At 45.5% G+C, this 22,465-nt stretch overlaps 1 long non-coding RNA gene across 1 annotated transcript in view; it reads right to left on the bottom strand.

Annotated features, from left to right (window-relative positions):
• The window catches only part of LOC129386237 (uncharacterized), a 273,338-nt gene that overhangs the window by 6,100 nt on the left and 244,773 nt on the right, over positions 1 to 22,465 (bottom strand). The window contains exon 3 of the long non-coding RNA XR_008613684.2: positions 349 to 528. This is a non-coding gene — a long non-coding RNA (uncharacterized lncRNA). The remainder of the gene's footprint in view (positions 1 to 348; positions 529 to 22,465) is intronic.

Here is a 22,465-nt window from a genome sequence, read left to right as displayed (position 1 = left end):
TTGGGAGATATATATTGTCCTTCAAGACATCATTTTTCTGTTAAGCAAGCGTTACCTTCGTGGTCTTCATTATCATCATAATGAAAATCTACACTCCTCGCACAGGTGTGCCAGTTAAGACGGTCGTTATTCAGGAATAAAAGATCCTCAGCACTGCGTGCGGGATCTGTTACTTTCAATACATAGGCGCACATCTTCAGCCACTTATTGTCTTGGCTACTGTCATTATCTTTAGAGAGCGCCTAGATGGCGGACATGTAGTCTAGAAACATCCTAAATGCATTTTACTGGGGAACGTGTTGTCTCGTTAGTATTTTCTGTAAGCAACGAACACGGCGCCGTCCCTACCAGGCTCTGTTCTTCTCAGATACCAAGGTGCATCAAAGTCGTTGAGGAGACAGTCCCGCAAACGGCGGGCTGCATACTTGCAGCCTCGCCGCCACCCCCGGTTCGACCCCCTTCGCTGACCGCAGGCATCTCCCTCCGCCTCGAGCCCCGCGTGTTATGGCCCTGGCGGTGTACAGTAGCCTGCGTCGTATAGAGAGAGTAAAATTGCGTTTCAGAGAGAAAAGTTATGCGTCGGTTTGCTCCCCCAAGTTCGCGAGGCGCCTTTTGTGTGGGAGCCGCTTGGGGCGAGTGTACGCGTGTACCTCACTTGGCGTCGCGTGTTTCCGGTCCACAGTGGCACATTCGCGGGCGGCTGTTGACCAGAGTTAGTGTTTTGATCAAGGGCGCGGTTAGCTAGCGGAGCTAGCGGAGCTAGATTACTTTGTTTTTTACATTTCTTATAGTAAACGCTCGCCACGAGTCCTCGAGTCGAAATTCCAATGGCTCGTAAAAAGCAGCAGGTGCTATTTTGTAACACAAATGGGACCGTTCGATAGCTGGGTTGTCTGAGGTCACCGGACCAGAGAGAGGAAGGTAAGCTTGCCTCTTTGGTTAGTGCTGCCGCAATGAGAGATAATTGTAAGGGGAACTTGCTGGGAAGCTGTATATGCTTAGGCGAAACACTCGTGGTCCGCCCACATATACTGTACTGCGGGGGTGTGAGCCAGCGTTCAGGGGGTATGAGCTATTGCATTCGTCTTAAGTGACGGACGGGCAAATTTGTCGTTTGGCAGGCATAGAAATAGTTTAGTGGCTGCAAGCTGCTTATTTCACCGTTCGTCTTTATTTAGTGATACTCTGCTTAAGTTCATGCAGTCTCTCTCAGACTTCGCAATAGGTTCAGAAGTGTGTCCCTGTGTTTAATTAAATCAAATGTGCGGCCCCGGTACGTCGCTTGGTAACTAGAGTGCATAACTGAGTAATAAACGCTGTGATTAACGCATTACGAAACAAAAATGCGCCACATAATTCAGAAAGACTTTGGTGAACCCTCTGGATTAACAGAATGAACCGGTCACTGCACCCCTCCATGATGGTGATTATGCGAAGCGCAATGTGTTGCATTTCTGATAAACAATGTGGTAAACCTAAGCCAAACGTCTGCGTAACCTCATTAAGAAGCACAAAGAAGTAACCAACAATTGAGGAAGAGTTTAATACACCGTCAGAATTTACCTATCGATAAACACCGGAGCCGAACATTTCGGCTTCGCTGGTTTACAGTCTGTAGAGGGCGCATGGGCGGTAATCTTTTTTTTTTTTTCGCAACGAAAAAAAAAAAGAGTAATGGTACGGGAAACGATGCAAGGTAAAATGCACCGAGTGTGTAGTACGGAGGAGGAGGAGGAATAAACATTTATTGTGGAACCAGCACTTTATGATGGCCGGGCCTAAGCCTCCCACGAAGGGACGTCGAGGGCTTGCCTCGCCGCCGCCTCGCGGGCGTGCTGGGTCGCCCAGGTTTGGTCGTCGAGGGCGGAGCTCCGCAGAGCCTCATGCAACCTCGACGAGAGAGTCGTGGTGTTAGTCTGGGTGTACTGTGCTGGGCACTCCCATAGCATATGCGGAAGTGTAGCCGGGTGAATTCCACAGCACCGGCAGTTGGGGGTAGTGTAGACGTCCGGAAATATAAGGTTGAGGCGGGCGGGTGAAGGGTACGTGTTTGTTTGTAGTAGACGCAGGGTGGTAGCCTGCGCCCGGCTGAACTTTGGGTGAGGCGGGGGGAAGATTCGGCGGCTGAGGTAAAATGCCTTAACGAGATCGTTATAAGCTGTCAGACTGTCCCTGGTGCCCAACTCATCTCCAGTGATTCCGGCGCTGTTGACTAGGCCTCGCGCAATGGAGTGGGTGATCTCGTTGAGATTGGGGAGGTGTGGGTGGACAGGGCCGGCATGGGCCGGGATCCATGTTAGGGAGATGATGCTGTCTTTAGAGTGTAGTGCCTGGCAGAGGATGCGAAGGGCTTGGGGAGAAATACGGCCTTTGCTGAAGTTAGTAACGGCTGAGCGAGAGTCACAAACTATGGTGTGACAGGTGGGATCTAAAGTGGCCAGGGCGATGGCCACTTCTTCAGCCGTCTCCGCAGCGGGGGTAGTGACGCTGCAGGCGTGGTGTAGGACTCCATCGCGTGTGGCGACGGCCACAAATCGTGTGCCATGGGAGTATTGGGCAGCATCAACAAATGTGACGCCAGGTACGTGGGCAAGGGCTTTTATGATAGCTCCGGCCCGAGCTTGGCGCCGGGCCCTGTTATATTCAGGGTGCATATTTCTAGGAATCGGGTCTATGTAGATCCAGCTACGGATGTCGTTCGGGATCGGTTGTTTGGGGCCCTGTTGCTGATGGTAGGTGAAGCCAAGCGTGGACAGAATAAAGCGCCCATTTTCAGTAAGGGTGAGCCGTTCAAGCTGAGAGCCTTGTTGGGCTTCAATGAGTTCGGAAAGGTTGTGAACTCCCAGTTGGTTGAAGAGTTCAGTGCTGGTGCAGTGTGGGAGACCAAGTGCTTGCTTGTAGACCCCTCGTATGAGGGTGTCGAGCTTGTTTTGCTCAGCCCGGTACCAGTTGAGGTACGCAGCAACGTAGGTAATGTGGCATATGACAAAGGATTGGACGAGTCGGAGAAGGCTTTCTTCTTTGAGTCCTCCGCGTCGGTTAGATATACGTTTAAGAAGTCGTAGGGTGTTTTGAGATTGGGCACAGATCTTGTTGAGAGCCAAGGCGTTGGAGCCGTTGGTAGAGATGGTGAGACCGAGAACCCGGATACTAGGGACGTGTGGGATAGGACTGCCATCTTGAAGGCGTAGGGTGATGGCGTCACAGGGTCGGTGATCAGATTGGTGTTTGGGAGGGCGACCCCGCTGAATGGGCTTGTATTACGAACGCACAGATTTTTTTTTTCAGGTATGTATTTTAGAACAGAGCCAACGTGACCTAGATGTGCTTAAGATCAATGGGTGAGAGTAACCAACCGACAAACGTAGTAGTTTATCTGCACAGTTCTTGTATGTACTACCGTATTTTCTCCTATGTACGGTGTACTCACTCCCTCACCAGAGCAGGATTGGCCACCCTGGCGCCGTACTTGGCCACAACCTCCTATATAGGGTTCTACTTAAATTGAGGACGACGCAACGAGCTATGCAAAGAACAATGATGGGTGTAACGTTAAGGGATAAGAAAAGAGCAGATTGGGTGAGGGAACAAACGTAAGTGACATCTTAGCTGAAATAAAGAAAAAGAAATGGCCATGGGCAGGACATGTAATGAGGGTTACGGACTGGATTCCAAAGGAAGGGAAACGCAGCAGGGGGCAGAAAGTTAGGTGGGCGGATGAGATTAAGAAGCTTGCAGGGTCAACTTGGCCACAATTAGTATATGACCGGGCTAGTTGGAGAAGTATGGGAGAGGCCTTTACCTTGCAGTGGGCGTAACCAGGCTGATGATGATGATGATGATGACTGTGTACTCTACGAGCGAAGTTTTATTCTTCAGTGTATACGTTGCTCTTATTTTATGCCTAAGTTCACATTTTATTCAAGCACTTAGGTCTGGAACAGCCTATTTTCATGAGCAGCATAACCGTCCTAAACATTGGGGGAATTATCGGCACGAGTCAGATTTGTACAGAATTTATATGACCTTGAAGTCCTCACAAAGATGAACAAGTTCAAGTTCTCGTTTATCTAGGAGATCTTAATTTAAAACATGATAGAGGGAGCGTTAGTAGAGATTCAGTTTAGCTTAGGAAGTTTAGTGTGACGCAAATAATGACCGACTGAAAGCTTTGTTTCTAATACGCCCCGTTCAAAAAAGAAAACTGAAGAAACAAATGACCAACCCTTCCCATACTTTTGAAAACTAGGGGTAAGTGAAGCTTGTCCTGCGTGCACCTGACCTTCGTCACGGTTAAATAACCCAAAGGTAAAGGTGCTGGATTGATTCGGTCTCCCACTCCCTCAGCTCTGGATCTTCTTTTCGTTGCTGTCGGATTGTCTTGGCTGGGGCGGCTCTAACGGCTGGATCGGCGTGCCGACAGCGAGCCCTTTCACGAGCGAGTTCTCGCCGCCACTCGTAGAAGGCTGTCTGTTCCTCGGGGGAACGCACAACGCGTGGCCGTTCCATTCGTTTTCTGAGACTGAACTCAACGGAAACGAAGCCGGCGCAGCGCGCGCGATACCCTTTCCCGCCGTTTCCCTCCCCGGCGGAAACGAAAGGGCTCTGATTGGTCGCGCGCGTGGCGTGAGCGCGTGCCTATGCAGCTGGAATCCTTGCTAATGATTCACGCTCCGGCGCAACAGCCGCTGTCAATGCATTAAACCTCTGTTTCCCGCAGCTGCTCTGCTTTGGGAGTAACTGCTTATTTATTTATTTTTTTGCGTGACCACGACAACGCAACCGAAACTTGTGAGCCTATAGAAGCCTTACGTGAAAAAAATGTCTCATGTTAGTGCCCATGGTACTTGTCGTTCGTTGCCTTTAGTGTTATTTTATATGGCTGCTACGCACGTGCCGCTTCCTCCGCCCAGGCGCAGCCGAGCGCCACCATTCGCCCAGCGCCATCACGTGGTCCAAAGCCAGCTCTGCTGCACTGCTGAGAAGCCGGCTTGTTGGAGGCGAGGCTAAGACTCCGCGTGATCCGGCAGATGAAGCACTGTCGACGTCAACACTCACTGTTCGTTTCCTTTCTGCTTCAGTGCCTGTGGTCGCAAGTGTTTGACCATGTGGCACTGGTTAAGTTACGAAGTCACTGCGTTGCGGTGCGCTTACAGCTCTTGAAGTATGGCGAGTCCTGAACTGTGCTGAACGAAATGAAAGCGGTGAATCGTGTTGCGCGTTGCGACGCGGGAAGGCTCACGTGCGTCGCCAACTGCTAGAATGGTGTCGCGTCTGTCTTTTGATCGAAGTGCGTACATTTCCCAGTGAATAATGCTTGTAATGAAGGTAACGTGTTGATGCAATGTTGTATATTTTGCAAGTACGGGAGCTATATAGGAGCAGTTAGCATTAACTTCTATCCCATGGTATTGGATTATTGGCGCTGGGCGATATATAAGAATCACTGGCTCCGGACAGGCCGCCATTGGAATATGAACCTGGCAACGTTTAACGCTACAACATTATCTAGTGAGGCGAGTCTAGCAGTGCTATTGGTGGAATTAGAGGGCAGTAAATGGGATATAATAGGGCTCAGTGAAGTTAGGAGGCCAAAAGAAGCATATACAGTGCTAAAAAGCGGGCACGTCCTGTGCTACCGGTGCTTAGCGGAAAGAAGAGAACTAGGAGTCGGATTCCTGATTAATAAGAATATAGCTGGTAACATACAGGAATTCTATAGCATTAACGAGAGGGTGGCAGGTCTTGTTGTTAACCTAATAAGAGGTACAAAATGAAGATTGTACAGGTCTACGCCCCTACATCTAGTCATGATGACCAGGAAGTCGAAAGCTTCTATGAAGACGTGGAATCGGCGATGGGTAGAGTGAAAACTAAATACACTATAATAATGGGCGACTTTAATGCCAAGGTAGGCAAGAAGCAGGCTGGAGACAAGGCAGTGGGGGAATATGGCATAGGCACTAGGAATAGCAGGGGTGAGTTATTAGTAGAGTTTGCGGAACAGAATAATATGAGGATAATGAATACTTTCTTCCGCAAGCGGGATAGCCGAAAGTGGACGTGGAGGAGCCCGAACGGCGAGACTAGAAATGAAATAGACTTCATACTCTGCGCTAACCCTGGCATCATACAAGATGTGGACGTGCTCGGCAAGGTGCGCTGCAGTGACCACAGGATGGTAAGAACTCGAATTAGCCTAGACCTGAGGAGGGAACGGAAGAAACTGGTACATAAGAAGCCGATCAATGAGTTACCGGTAAGAGGGAAAATAGAGGAATTCCAGATCAAGCTACAGAACAGGTATTCGGCTTTAACTCAGGAAGAGGACCTTAATGTTGAAGCAATGAACGACAATCTTGTGGGCATCATTAAGGAGTGTGCAATGGAAGTCGGTGGTAACTCCGTTAGGCAGGATACCAGTAAACTATCGCAGGAGACGAAAGATCTGATCAAAAAACGCCAATGTATGAAAGCCTCTAACCCTACAGCTAGAATAGAACTGGCAGAACTTTCGAAGTTAATCAACAAGCGTAAGACAGCTGAAATAAGGAAGTATAATATGGATAGAATTGAACATGCTCTCAGGAACGGCGGAAGCCCAAAAACAGTGAAGAAGAAAATAGGAATTGGCAAGAATCAGATGTATGCGTTAAGAGACAAAGCCGGCAATATCATTACTAATATGGGTGAAATAGTTCAAGTGGCTGAGGAGTTCTATAGAGATTTATACAGTACCAGTGGCACCCACGATGATAATGGAAGAGAAAATAGTCTAGAGGAATTCGAAGTCCCAAAGGTAACGCCGGAAGACGTAAAGAAAGCCTTGGGAGATATGCAAAGGGGGAAGGCAGCTGGGGAGGATCAGGTAACAGCAGATTTGTTGAAGGATGGTGGGCAGATTGTTCTAGAGAAACTGGCCACCCTGTATACGCAACGCCTCATGACCTCGAGCGTACCGGAATCTTGGAAGAACGCTAACATAATCCTAATCCATAAGAAAGGGGACGCCAAAGACTTGAAAAATGATAGACCGATCAGCTTACTGTCCGTTGCCTACAAAATATTTACTAAGGTAATCGCAAATAGAATCAGGAGCACCTTAGACTTCTGTCAAGCAAAGGACCAGGCAGGATTCCGTAAAGGCTACTCAACAATAGATCATATTCACACTATCAATCAGGTGATAGAGAAATGTGCGGAATATAACCAACCCTTATATATAGCTTTCATTGATTACGAGAAAGCGTTTGATTCTGTCGAAACCTCAGCAGTCATGGAGGCATTACGGAATCAGGGTGTAGACGAGCCGTATGTAAAAATACTGAAAGATATCTATAGCTGCTCCACAGCCACCGTAGTCCTCCATAAAGAAAGCAACAAAATCCGAATAAAGAAAGGCGTCAGGCAGGGAGATACGATCTCTCCAATGCTATTCACAGCGTGTTTCCAGGAGGTATTTAGAGACCTGGATTGGGAAGAACTGGGGATAAAAATTAATGGAGAATACCTTAGTAACTTGCGATTCGCTGATGATATTGCCTTGCTTAGTAACTCATGGGACCAATTGCAATGCATGCTCACTGACCTGGAGATGCAAAGCAGAAGAGTGGGTCTAAAAATTAATCTGCAGAAAACTAAAGTAATGTTTAACAGTCTCGGAAGAGAACAGCAATTTACAATAGGCAGCGAGGCACTGGAAGTCGTAAGGGAATACATCTACTTAGGGCAGGTAGTGACGGCGGATCCGGATCATGAGATGGAAATAATCAGAAGAATAAGAATGGGCTGGGGTGCGTTTGGCAGGCATTCTCAGATCATGAACAGCAAGTTGCCATTATCCCTCAAGAGAAAAGTGTATAATAGCTGTGTCTTACCAGTACTCACCTACGGGGCAGAAACCTGGAGGCTTACGAAAAGGGTTCTAGTCAAATTGAGGACGACGCAACGAGCTATGGAAAGAAGAATGATAGGTGTAACGTTAAGGGATAAGAAAAGAGCAGATTGGGTGAGGGAACAAACGCGAGTTAATGACATCTTAGTTGAAATCAAGAAAAAGAAATGGGCATGGGCAGGACATGTAATGAGGAGGTAAGATAACCGATGGTCATTAAGGGTTACGGACTGGATCCCAAGGGAAGGGAAGCGTAGCAGGGGGCGGCAGAAAGGTGGGCGGATGAGATTAAGAAGTTTGCAGGGACGGCATGGCCGCAATTAGTACATGACCGGGGTTGTTGGAGAAGTATGGGAGAGGCCTTTGCCCTGCAGTGGGCGAAACCAGGCTGATGATGATGATGATGATGATGATGATGATGATTATGATCATGATAATGATATAAGCGCACGCGTTTCCTCACGTCATACACCCGCTTTATATGGCCATCTGGTATTGAAACCCTGGATACATGGGATTTACGTTTTTAAATTCAAACATCGAGGCCACTCAGCTGCCGCGAGTCATAGTCACATGCGTGCCTCATGGAACCGCCATTCTCTAGAAGTTTCGTGTTGTAGTTGACACTTAGCCTTTAAATCGGAAAGGCTCTCATACGCTGTTTACTTGATGCCGAAATGTGTGCTCACCCTGCGTTGCATTTCATTAACCGTATTTCAAACCAGGTGTAAAAGCCAAGCACATTAATTTGACGCGAGAAAGAAACTGCGTTGTTGAAAGCGCCACCAGCGTGAGCGCGGCTCCTGCGTATAGATGAACGGCTTTCTGGCATAACGCTGGAGCTCGAGATGGCAGACTTTTGCGCCATCTCTGTAGCCATCGCTTTTGTTTTTACAAATACAATTATTAGTAAGCCCTTTTCACACAACCGTTGATAATCTCAGTGCCGTCAACTGCGTGATACCCAAAAGTGGTTGTTAACCGCAGTGTCAGAAACTTCGCTGTACTTTGGGAGTAACTGCTTATTTATTTATTTTTTTGCGTGACCATCTCTGTAGCCATACACAGGAAGCTATGTATAAGAACATTAATCGCTTTTGTTTTTACAAATACAATTATTAGTAAGCCCTTTTCACACAACCGTTGATAATCTCAGTGCCGTCAACTGCGTGATACCCAAAAGTGGTTGTTAACCGCAGTGTCAGAAACTTCGCTGTACTGTACCCTTTCCCGCCGTTTCCCTCCCCGGCGGAAACGATTCCCCGGATTCACGCTCCGGCGGATTCACGCTCCGGCGCAACAGCCGCTGTCAATGCATTAAACCTCTGTTTCCCGCAGCTGCTCTGCTTTGGGAGTAACTGCTTATTTATTTATTTTTTTGCGTGACCATCTCTGTAGCCATACACAGGAAGCTATGTATAAGAACATTAATCGCTTTTGTTTTTACAAATACAATTATTAGTAAGCCCTTTTCACACAACCGTTGATAATCTCAGTGCCGTCAACTGCGTGATACCCAAAAGTGGTTGTTAACCGCAGTATCAGAAACTTCGCTGTACTTGTGTAGTTGAACTTTTTCTCAGAATTTCGAACAGCCAACGTCACAACACGTAACCACCGCCCTCACACCATGCCCAAAAGTGCCGCAAATAAGATTAAAATAGATTAGCTAATAATAGTTCTGCTTGCATTACTTTGTAACAAAAATATATTTAGGTTTCCTTTTATAATTTGGCACGGTGCTTGGGGTTGAGTCTCCTTTCATCCCGCGGTGGTTATTCTCTGAACTTCCAAGTCGATGGCATCAAGCCGTTATGCTAGGGTGAATTTAGGGCGGCTCCCCTTTCTAAAACTTGAGAGCGCACCGGAGCCAAAAGACAATGTGGGCGCAGGCACTTCGTCTCAGCCGTTGGATGAATATTCAGCCGTGGTTGCTCATTAGGCGGCCGCCTTGGAACAAAGGATTGGATAGAGGCGTTGAACCTTGCTGCTTCAAACAAAGGCTGAAAGCATTGAACGAAATTTAAAGTCCTAGCTACCCAAAGCATACGCATAGTTAAAGCGTGAGTACGCCCTGGGCGAAGAACAGAAGAACAAAAAAAGAAAAAGAGGACTACTTTTGACTGGCGCCCTACAGGCGACATGCTCCTCTTTTACTCCTAGCTTTCAGACTGGAACACTAGCGAGCCTGCGTTCTATACCACTTCAAACTTAATTTTGTGGGACGTTTTCTTAACGAATGCCTTACGCACATTAACAATATTATCAATGTCGAACGATGTTGTCGTTACTGATTCCACTCCTGTGGCGTGAGCTTATGCGCGCGCATTGCGGTCGTCACAGTCACGGAATAGCCTCCGTTAGAAACACGGACACAGAGAAGAAGCTGAGCGACAGCGTACTTTACGGCGTGGAAGAGCTTCAAGAAAGGTGCAAGCTGTGATGGGATTATAACTTCCATAAGTTCAGCAGCGTCGGTAGGGCGCAACTCATTACAGACGTTTAGAGAGCAGTTTACCTCACATGGCATATCAAGCTTTATCATTAGTGTGATTCTGCCGCCCAAGCCCTCGGGCTCTTAATCTAACTCCTGGCCGATAATAAGCTCCTCGTTTTGTCGAACAATGGCTATGCTTCTAAGATATTAGCAATTCTCAATAGAACGCATATGTGAGCATTAAGAAGCTCGTATTTCTTCTAACAAAAAGTTACGAATTGTGATCCTCTGAAAGCTCCCTTTGCGAAAAAATCTTTTTGCAATAAGCAAAACCGTTATAATCTGGGAACTTGTGAATTTGCACACTGTTGCTTTCCACACATTGGTATTTTCGAGGAATAGCTACTGTATTATTATCAAATCCTATTTCAACGGGCATTGGCCAAGTACGATGATCAACGTATTATCGCAAGAACACTAGCATATGGCTTCTTGCGCCGACGGCGCTAAGTTGGCAGGAGCGCTCGAAAAACAGCAAAAAACTGTCAGGACAACCCAAATAACGGGGCCAATGGACAATAGTAAAATTATTTGACATGAACATTGTTTCCTGTAGACTCGCGTAATAAAGGAAAAATGTCCCCTTTATGATTACCTGGCAGCAGCAAACTAAGGCAATCAAAAAGCTATATATGCACGCCATCCGCACAGCTTTGTATTTATCACTGCAGCACTGTTGTAGAAGGCACGAAATTAGGAAAGAAAAAAAAACTATATATATTAACCTAAGGTTATCAGAAGACGGCCGAACTTATGAATACAAGTAGATATCAACTGAAATCATCTATAGAACGCCGTACCACGACTATGCTGCATCTCACAAACTACTTACAGTGAAGCTAAAACTTTACCTGGCGCCTCAACCAATCAGAGCAGCCAAATTGCACATGGTGTCCGTCCGTGACGTATGAACCCGCACATAAGCCGCCTTGTCTTAGCAGAACGACGCAGAGGAAGAAAACGCTGCGCATTGCCATCCACTCTATAGTGTTTTAATGCGATTAGTTTCATTTGCCTACTTGAGCCGTTTGACGAAACCAGGATCCTAGTGTAAGCATGAGTGCAGGACCGGAGCACTTAGCACATGGAACTAGGTCTACTCCGTTGTTTAAATCACATTGTGTATTTTAGGAAAGTAAAAGTTACTTACTAGAACAAATCATCTTACTTTTAGGTCTCTAGATTTTGTTCAAAGTGTTGGCGCTTGTTCAGCGTCTTGGATGCACTTTTTGCTGTTATCAACAAAATTCATAGGTAGAGCACCTTAGTTGCAGTGGTCTTCGCAGACTTGTTATGAAACCGTTTTGGACAAACTACCATTTAATGCGGTGTTAGTTACAGTGTTTCAACGGTATCAGAAGCAGTATGATACGAGCACCCACGGCGATTCTTCTTCTAAGTTGATGTTGGACTAATTTTGAGCAGGAACAAACGGAAAGGACACGTAAAACACCCTGAATTGTAAAGGAAGCTCACATCAATGTACTAAAGAGAGTTCACAGCAAAGGTCACCTAAATAGCCCTGTAACACATTCATTTCCTAATTTTTCCAAGCTACGTGCATTGAGATCATGGTTTAGTAAACACAGGCGAGCTTAGTATAGACACGAAATGTGCATATATTTAGAGCTTCATAAAGGATTTATTTTGTTCTTGGCATGCAAAACACAGGTGCGTTTACTTGCACTACTTTGTAGGTAACATACCAGGATTACACATGTAAAAGCCCGTTCGCTTATACTTGCATTGCCCTATATACAACATTCGTATGTGTATCCGGAAATATTACGTACCAAGATAATGACCAGACCACCAGGAGACAGTAACAGCTTCGCCAAATCCGGGAGCGGAGGCACCAGAACGTTTCGCTGTAATAGTGCACAAAATTGGAAATAAGTTTGCGCGAACGCAAGGTACGTTGCTCACTTTGTTATGCTGCTTGCTTTGTTTTATCACTAGCCTGTATCACACGCAATGAGGTTTTCTTTAAATTTTATTCTAATCAAAGGACGCTCGAGGCGCGTCCTCGTCGGCACCGACGCCACCGCCGATGTCGTGCTCACCGATGTCGTGCTCGTCGGTGCTAGAGTGCGGCTCGCGCGCAGCGCACGTGTGTTGAAGGGTCTCACATCACACTTCCTAACGCATCACAAGTAATGCGATGCGCCAGCGTTTACATTTAGCGCATTACCCCTGGCGCGATGGTGGCGGTACACGGTGTCGCACGTCGTAGCCAAAGCAGCGCTTGAAGCGTCGACTTCGGTGTCGCCATTTTTTCACCGATCTTGCTGTGCCGTAAGTCGGCGAGAGCAGCAGATCCGCAGCAAGTTCCCTTCCCACTATCCCTAATGCCAAGCGATCGCGTTTACACGCACTCCGAAAGCCGACGTACTCGTCTCAATCCACACCTGTCTGGCGCATTACAATGGCGCTCTTTCCTTGCCCATTAACCCAGCTTACATGGGTGCGATGTGCTATAGAAGATCAATGTGACGCGATGCGATGCGCCAGCTGTCACATTCATGTAAACGTGGCTATAGACGCGGAGCCTGAAAACACGGCGAAGTGAAGTGGGCTCGCCCGTCAACACTACGCTCAATCACATTGGCGGTGGATCGAGGGCAGCTGTTGCCTTCCGCTGTTGGCATGAGCGCTGTACAAACGCGCACTGTGAGCCCAATGGCGTTCCTGTTGAGGTGCTGCGCACAGGCATCGGTCCGAGAGGAACGGACAGTAACTGTCAGCCTAACGTTATCCGAAATTTCGTTGTGCACTGGCAAGTTCCGGCGGTTTCCCGTCAGTGTCATATATCATGCACCATCGCGTTGCGACGCTTGCAACCTCGCTGGCGACGTTCCTCCTGGTCGCTGCCAAGGCGCCATTCCTTCTGCCAAGGAGGAGTTGCGCGCTGCGTCGCGCTAACATGCCTTTATATATTTACCTGCACGTGCGCATGCACTTGCACCTCCACTTTGTACATTACAAACACCGCCTGAGGAGTCGAAGCGCCACACTTAGCCTTGACATCGCAGTCATTGCTTCGCTTTTCGGGCGAAACTGTCCAAATTTTATGCGCTTGTAGGATCATGAAGGACGCCAGTAGTTCATTCACAGTAGCATGAAAATGCCCTATTATTGAAAAGGAAATTGCAGAGTCACTGCAATAGTGCACCCTGAGCTACTGAGGTAGAGTGGATCCCTCCTCAGCATATTAATTTTTTAACACCGGGCCTTTAGAACGGAGTAACCAAGAATTGACTGAAGCATTGTTTTCATATGCACCTACTACTAAAATACAAGCTTCCCTACATCTTGCAATTATATTTCGTCACCCACAAGAATTTTCACCTAACATGTACATTGGCTACTTCTGATAAAGACTCTTGGAATATCCAACCAGTATCACGGGCATTTTTTGTATATATTCGTGGCGTTTCCAATGCCTAAGAATTTACAGACTGGCATATCGCTTTTTGCCGATACCTTTTTGCCGATACAATTTAAGTGGTGTGTTGCTTTCCTGACTGCGCTTGGGTTCATTTGATGAGTTGTTAAGTTTCTTCAACTCCATGATCTTTATATTTTCACTCGCAGTTTGACTCTGCTGCTAGCTAATGAATGAGCCGGCAGTAGCAACTATCTTCAATTACACCAAATTCATTGTATGTAGCAAGCTTTAAGGATCGAAACACGCGCTGTGCAAGGCGCATTTTCGGTTAGATATTTATTCAAAAGTGGTGCAAGCGACAAGAATGTGATAGAGCAAGCGCCATAAAATAAGTAAAGTACACGCATGTAGATATCAGACATATTGGCAGATGTCGCAATTAGTTATGGAGAAGCCTCGAAATGTCGTAAAATAATTTCCAGTTTGCCTCTATGGGCTAGTTCTGCCGCAATAAGAGGGCGACTATGTGTCAGTAGGAAAGTCACAGTATGTTCTTAAGAGAAAGATTTAGCTCGGAGGCTCATATCTAAATGCGTGTGACGTGATAAGTCGTTTTCCTTGGCAACAACTACACAAAATTTGGCGAGGTTAATTGCATTCAAAAGAAGAAATTGGAATTGTGCGACTATAGGCAGAGGAGGTTTTATTTAGGGAGACAAGTTTTTTAATAAAAATTGTTGAATATTGTAAAATTACAATAAACGTAAGTATCAAGTTTACGGCTCCTTACCTCAGCAACGAAAAGCGTTATCACAATGCTATAAACTGCTCCTAACACTAAATCTAAAGCGGATGAAAGGGAAGCAATATGCACCCGTCTGAAATATTCTACTAATTTGTAAGTTGCACTTTCACAATACACTTGTAAACAACAAGACGAATTTACATAATCTGTAAATTCATACGTCAAATTCATTGGCTTTAAATTATTTAACAGATCCGGTTTGCAGAACTAAAATATCTGTTTTGGTGCAGAGTTACAGATTTGTAAGCTTCGTGCTTCTTTATCTTTTACTTGCCGATTTTTGACAGTTTTTGCTAAAACTCCATCAAAGTTCTGCTTGCTACAGTCGCCAGAATCACTGTTGGGCTGCCATACCTTGTGCCGACCCCTTGCAAGCGCGAAGCAGGTGTATAAATAGCCGCAGTGGTCTTTAGTGCCTTGCAAAAGCGCAGATGTGGCGTGTGCTGTAGCGCTTGTGGATCGTGACGAGAAAAAAGAGAGAGAGGAACAGTAATTCCCGGCACTGGAACTTCCAGTAATGTGACACCCCTTGTAAAGAGTTGCTGCATTTGCGCATGCTCAGTTCCCGGGATGCTAAACAACAACAAAAGCGGCAATGACAAAGAAGACGCTGACGTATTTTTCGAGAGACGACAGCTACAACAGTAGAACGAGGACGCAACTCTAAAGCTTCACGTCGACGCCATGCTACATGCTTGGAAAGAATACATCCACATCCGGCATACATTTAGGATAAAAGAGATTCGTGCAGTCTTTTCGAATAAATCCTTTTCAAAAGCCACCCGGATGCTTGCTCATCACTCACTAAAAACAGTAAGACATAGTATGCGGTGAAAGAATTGTTCGACCACTCACATGGTAAGCTCCTGCTATCGCCAATACACCTCGTTCACGATTTAGCATAAACCCTCTAATATTTGAGGGAGGTTCTTAAGAAACCTGTTAGACACCAATAAGTGAAAATAGGGGTAAGTCAGCGTGGTGGTCGCGTTTGTAACAGCATGGCTTTAAGTTCGGTCTAGCCCAGTACGCTTTGGCCTGAGGACTTTTGCGATAGGTAGGCAGCTTCTCACGCTTCGAAAGCATATTGACCCGTCACGTCCTTTGCTGATTAGCTCTGATACTCGTGATTCATATAAAACATTTTGTTCCTGGTGAGTCGACCTAATTGAAGAATGACGAGCCACTGCGGTGACGCGTGCTAATATCTCATGCATTTACAGACGCGCACATCACATTCTTTGAGCTCGAGGTCGCTAGTTCGATCCCGGCACGGGCGGTTGCATTCAAACAGGTGCGAAATGTAAAAGCGCTTGTCTACTTGGATTTAGTTGCACGTTATAAAGCCCAAGGGTAATAAAAATTAATGCTGTGTCCCCACTGTAAGGCGGGCTTCAAAATGATATCTTCCTTCTGGCGTGTAAAAAGCCAGAATTATTCCTTAACAGACGTGAATATCGCAACGGTAAGCTTAACGCGCGAAAATCTTCCAAATTACAACAATGGGAAAGCCAGCTGGGTTTAACGTAATATTGCGAAAATTGCAGCAACACCCCCTTATTCCTTTCTTGTGTAAGCATTTGGTTGTTAGCCAAGCAATAATAGCGCTGTCGCACAACGCAGACCACAGCTGCAAAAGCATACGTGGACAACGACGCTCTAAGCATTCGCGAAGGAAGTCTACTATTTTTTTCCTTCGCCTGTGAGAGTAAAACAAAACATGGAGGTCTCAAACGCAGCAGCTTGTGCGAGTCGCACGGTGAAGCTCTGCCTCGCTACATTGCCGCAGCGGAGCAACAGACGTGTTCGGCGGTGTTTTATGAAGTGCCCTGCCAACCCGTTTATTATAAAGGTTTGTACGCTCCCTGGCAGAAGCACGGTAAAGCAACGGCGGAACAACAACGACCGAAGCGAAGTTTCTCCTGTTCCTGGAGTGTGGCACAAACTTGGCGCCATGTGGCGAAGTTAATTAGGTCGCGGTAAGCGGTAGCAGTTTTCACGCGTAGGTTTTTATTTAGGAAATTGCTTTATGGCGCGTACAGCTCGTTCGCAGCGGAAGAACAGCGTGTTCTTTTGCATTGCGCTGCGGTGAATAAGTAATGCGCTTTATACAATGGCAGATTCAGTTAATCGACGACCTTTTGGGATCTTGAGCTCGTGTGGTACTTTGAGATGTCATGCTTTATAAAACTGTGTTCTGCCGCCCGAGCGTTGTTATGTGAATCTTAATTTCCCGCAAGCATGATAGAAAACACAGCCCTTATATTTAGAGCATTACGACCCCATTAAGGTTACACCTCAGAGTCACAATTGCTTAATGTCATGAAGTAATGTTGATTACTGAGAAGAGCTACTTTAATACCACAGCTTGATTACGCAGTGCGGAGTACATTCGGGCGTTTAAAACTTTTCCCTTGTTTGCTCCTAAAGCTGCGCGAAATTGAATTGTGAACGATTTCTTGTGGCGCGCGGCCAAAAATAAAGGGTTTATTTTGAATACCTGCACATTGCTTTTATTTATACCTGCTCATACATTCTGGTCTTTTCATTGTTATTGTGCTTCGCCTTATCACTCAACCCTTTCACAGTTCACAATTTAACAGGAAGAAAAATTGCATCTACGTGACAAAGAACCCTATAAAAGCATTACACACTACAGCCCTCAGCACCTTGCATAGCAAGAGGAATATCTCTTTTACTGCTGCGAATATATTCCATTTATGTATTGGTCAGAGTGATGGATGAGCACGCACGCACGCGCACGCACCCACACACACATACTTTCTGAAAAATTATGAGCCAAATACCTCAGCCGAGAAATGCGATAACATTTAACACGTCGAGGCCATTTTTTTTTTTGCATTTGCGAATAATAAGTTTCTTAACTTATTACGGCATTTTGTTCCTTTCCAGATGAACGTACTAAGATCTTGCGTATAATTTCTTGCAGCTTATGGTTGGTTCTTGACACTGGCTTGTTTACCAACGATAACATCGTCCTTTTCTAAGAACATCGATCATGATTCGTTGTCGACATCATACGGATTCTTTTGATGCAACGTACCTCTTCTCTTGTAAGTCAACCCTTCCTCGTGTCCCCGGCTTCGCACGGGTGGATCAGTGAGCAAAAAAAGCTGCCAAGCTCCTTACCTACAGCATGTGGCCAGCTACGCTAGTCCCGAGAAAAGCACAAAGTACGAATCATTTCCTGTAGCTTGGGGCACCATGTGCAATCCGCAGCCTCACAGGATGCGTGCTTTGGCAGGCGGGTCACGCCTGATAGCTTCCGCTTCTCTGACAGCCAAGAAAAAGACGGATAACCTGCTGACTACCGGATCCGCGGCTGTGCTTGGTAGGCGTTGAGTCGACGTGGTGAAAGGAAAACGAGCGAAGTCATCAGGGCTTCGGGAGAGAAGTACGCTGGGAAAAGAACGCAATAGCAGCCAGCTTCAACTTGCAGCATTGCACGATGTTGAATGCTGTAGCATATGTTTGTTGGTTTGAAGTTTTCAATTATTGTGAAGTGAAGAAAAACAGGTACGGTACAAATTGCACGCAAAAACGCAGTACATTTCGTTAAGCATGAGCTTGATGGTTTAACGGCGAGGTGATTCTTCCTTGCTATCTTTGTTGGAGAGAATGGAATCACGTTCTTTACTATACAGGTGGTTATGTGCTCAGTTCCTTAGGGGAAACGATAAAATACCATTTATGTACTAAGTGTTTAGTCTTTAGTGGAACTTGCTATTGACCAAGCGTCTGCTGCCTCATACGCTATTAAGGTGGTAAAACTTAGCTTTCTTATTTTTATTTTTTTCGTGTTTCGTCCCTGCACTAAAGACTAGATGTTGAGAGTTGCATATTTCACATGAAAATTGAAAAAGCGGTGATTTTTAAGCACTTGTAGTCACTTTTTCTTCTTTGGAAGTAGTATATATAAAAAGCGACAAGGCCAAATGGTATAATATATATGTTAGAATACACGACAGTAAGACGTGAAAATTTTCAAGCACTGTACCGCAGATTGGAAGATGTTTTGAATATGTTTCAAAATAGGAACATAAAAGCTTGCTACGTGATGCGAGCAGACCTAGCACCAGCTGTCACAAGTGTTATCGTCCATGATTTCACATGGTGGGTTGCTTAACAATCCGTGCATGATACGCATATATGACAAGCCTTTCTCGGACAAAAAAGATGACGAAGGGGGGAGGGGCTAATTTACCGTAGGCCGCATCATACCGTTCCCTATTATGTCCACGTCTTCATTTCCTGTCCCCAAAACAACTATGTTGCGTACCACGTGGCCACTTCTCTCCCCATTCTCCCAGGTGGTTTCAAACATACGCTTTCTAATGGCATTTTCAACAAACAGCACTGGTGCAGGCCGGAGCACCCTGAAACGACGATGATTCGATGAAACGGCACGCCTAACCGCTCATGTGCGGTTTGTCGTGGTTGTCATAAGTATTTGAACAAGACCTCTACAAAGTCAACTTGTCCAGCTTTACGTCCCAAGCAGCACAGTCGCTTATGAGGAACGCCTTAGCTGACAGCTCCAGATTAGGTTGTACCATATGAGTTTTTTTAGAGTGCATCTACACCCAAGTACACGAGTGTTATTTACATTATGCCCGTGCCCGAATATAACAGCTGTTGCAGGATGTCGAAACCGGCGACCTCGGACTCAGCAGCAGAATGTATAAAGCACCGTGACGGCTAATATGACACCTTTTTCTTGTGATTACATAATTCTAATTTGGCGACCGGGTGTAGCACACTAGAGAAACAGTGCCCATGGTTGTGTGTCATTTATGCTTCTTTAAAGGGGCAGCAAAGAGCAATAATAAATCATATTAGAGTGACAAATGTATCCAAACAAAGCTGTATGTTAACTTAGGCGATACGTTCATAATAATAAGAAACATCGTATTTATGGATTACATTCGTTTATTTTGCGCTGAAACGCCGGCACCAGTACGTCAGTGTGATGTTACTTACTTTAATGCGTTTGTTTCGCATATGGGCCGTTATAAGTGACAGCGTGTTCTCAGACCTTGATAAGTTAAACTTTCTGGCTCGTTTGGTATACAAGGTTTTTTCCGGTATATTTACCAATAAAGATTGTCTAGGCCCCATCAGAATGCGCAAGAATGCATAATGTCATGGCGAACTAGTACTGGAACTTCAAGGCGGCGTCGCCACCTGTCTTCTCATTTTTGCGTCTTCTTTGATATACCAATTTCTTCTTTCAATAAGAAATCCTTTCTTGGCAGCATAGAAAGGTAATTTAGTAATACAGCTCAAATATTGTTTCTCTTTACTGCACCTTTAAATCTCTTAGAAACCATGACACATTAGAAATGTGTCATGGTATTCAAGCACTGGATACTTTATTACAAAGCTCCGAATCTTTGAAATCACCACAGCTTTTACTTACAGTGTCTTTTTAGCCTTAAGGCACTCTAAGCACCGAACAAACTTGCAGGAGCATTCAGACGAAGCGTACACATTCCACGCACTGCCACGCAGTTAGCCCATTGGCGTTACGTACTTCCTGCCCTCAAAACGTTTTTTTTATACTTTAACGCTGCTCAGCAACACTGTCCTTCCAACAAAAATCTATTGTCAGTTTATTGATTGATGTACGTCACATGTCTTGTTCGTGGTAGTAAGCCCTGTAAATATTTCCTTTCGGCCTTCGTCTTTTTGTTCGTATGACAGGCCTTGCTAAGTGTTCCATAAGTAGACGACTTTCGAAGCAAATTACCGTGCACTAGCGATGCATGCAGCGGTGAAAAAGTTTGAGTCATTATTCCAGCACACTTCTTTAGTCCTTGCCCTCTGAATCATGTGGGTTGGATTGCTCTGGCCTCTTCAGCCTACGGCGGGGGCTTGTGCCTTATTCCTCCACCAAGGTCACCGAAGAGCTGACGTTGTACAATATACTATGTTGGTCGTGTCTTTATGTTCATTTATGCATCTTCGCCTTCAATGTTGTATTTTTTAACAATGTTCGTCCACTCTTCTCACTAAGTCTCTATATAAAGAGGCACGAAGAACGAACTTGAAAACATAAAAAAGGAGAACCAGCTGTGAAACTATCGAGGTCACAAGAAAAATAAAAAAAGCAATTTAATAGTTCAGTTCTACGAAAAACCTTCTTCCATTGTGCACCTTCTGCAGAATACATTGTGCTGCAGTAAAGGGAGTATTGACTTGAATTAAAGCTCTCTTTTATAAACTCGTGGTTCAATTCACGTCTTAAATACCTTGCCACATATATTTAAATTTTCGCCGTAATGTTCTGCTTCCCGTATTCCTCGCTAAACACGGCTAAAGAACTTCTGAGAATGCTTCCACTTTTTGCCATCATGTGAACGAATACTCCATGCTAAAAAATATGCCATCACATTGATAGGCTTGCGAATATCGACGTTCCGCTATTATAATTTTTATTATGCAGACCATTGGAGTCCTGGTGAACCTTGTAAGATACGTGTAACGTCCCGGTGCATCGAGCATTTTAGCACATAATGCTTTCCTGTAGAAACTGTAAAAAAATAAATAAATGAAATATAGTGCAATCGCGTGCCTAAAAAATTGCTAGCTGATATGCTAGCTGACACAGCCATGGTTCGACCCTGGTTCTACGCTGGGACCTTTTAGGCTGGCGTGGTGAGCCACGCCAGCCGCGGCGGGGCGGGCATGGCACCTCGGTGGTGGACGAGATGAGAGCGAAGGAAAAGCGTCAGCGCTTGTCAGCGTCCAAAGGAAGGTTTACGCAAATTACGCTTGACGTTTACCGCGCTTTCCGCTCAGACCAGTGTTTGCACCGCAGTTTCGTACGCCCACAGATGCTCGGCAGGAAAGCTACTGTCTGCGCGCAAAACGCTCGTGCCAGCGGCGGAAGCCATAAATGTGCGCGTGTTCCGCTATGGAGCTGATGGAGCGGAGCCGCTTGTCTTCGCCGCTTGTGCAGCCAAATGCGCTGCGCTTTCTACAGAGACCGTCTAATCTCTCCCGTGCGGCCCGCGCATGCGACTCGGTACCACGACAGCATGGCGGCGGAGGGGGCACTGACGACGCGAATGTGTTTCAAGCGCCCCTATAATTGCTATTACACGAACAATTAAAAAAAAATCCGTTTGCAGGTTGTCGTCGATCTCGTTCATCCTTACTTCTGAAAAGAGAAGGCGGTACTTCCTTCGGGAGACCTTACCCTTTTGCCTCCTTTTAAACTTGAGATAAATTCGCTCTCCTATTTGCTTTTTCAGATTGTCACAATTTTCGCACAAGTGCTAATTCATTCTTAGGTCTGTTATAAATTCACCGAATTGCGACGAAAGAGAAACATGTCCGTGATTACAAGCTTCCAAGGAAGAGTTACTCACTCCTCCTTTGTAACGAAAACGCAGTTCCTGCACCAAAATATAGGTAGGGCCTTGTAAACGAACCAATTTTTTCTCCTTATGCTGCGGGACTTTTCTGTTCACCATAACGCAAACCCTTGGGTGAATTTGGTAATGTTCTTATCAAATGTATTTGCTGAAATCTTTCACAGAAACGTACCATAGGAGTTAACAGCTCCCAGTTGTTAAATATTAGCTGCTGGAAGACGCGTTATTTGTTAATTTATTCTGGGAAGTAAGAATTTCATTACGTAAAGAAATAGTTATGCATTTAGAAGCATGGCATCTTAATTAGAACAGAAGCTACAAATATATTTTGATACTGGTGGTATACTTCAGTTATACTCGGATTTGCACCTCAAACAATTATTTTGTTTGAAAGTGTTTTCGGACACATTTTAAGGACTTCTTTGGTGATAGTTTTGTACGATGGAAGGAAAGAAGTTTTCAAACACACACAAAAAAAAGA

Source organism: Dermacentor andersoni, chromosome 4, assembly GCF_023375885.2.
Source record: "Dermacentor andersoni chromosome 4, qqDerAnde1_hic_scaffold, whole genome shotgun sequence".
In the NCBI taxonomy this organism is placed as follows: domain Eukaryota; kingdom Metazoa; phylum Arthropoda; class Arachnida; order Ixodida; family Ixodidae; genus Dermacentor; species Dermacentor andersoni.
Note: the sequence above shows the minus strand (reverse complement) of the source record. Positions and strands in the feature narration are given on the sequence as shown.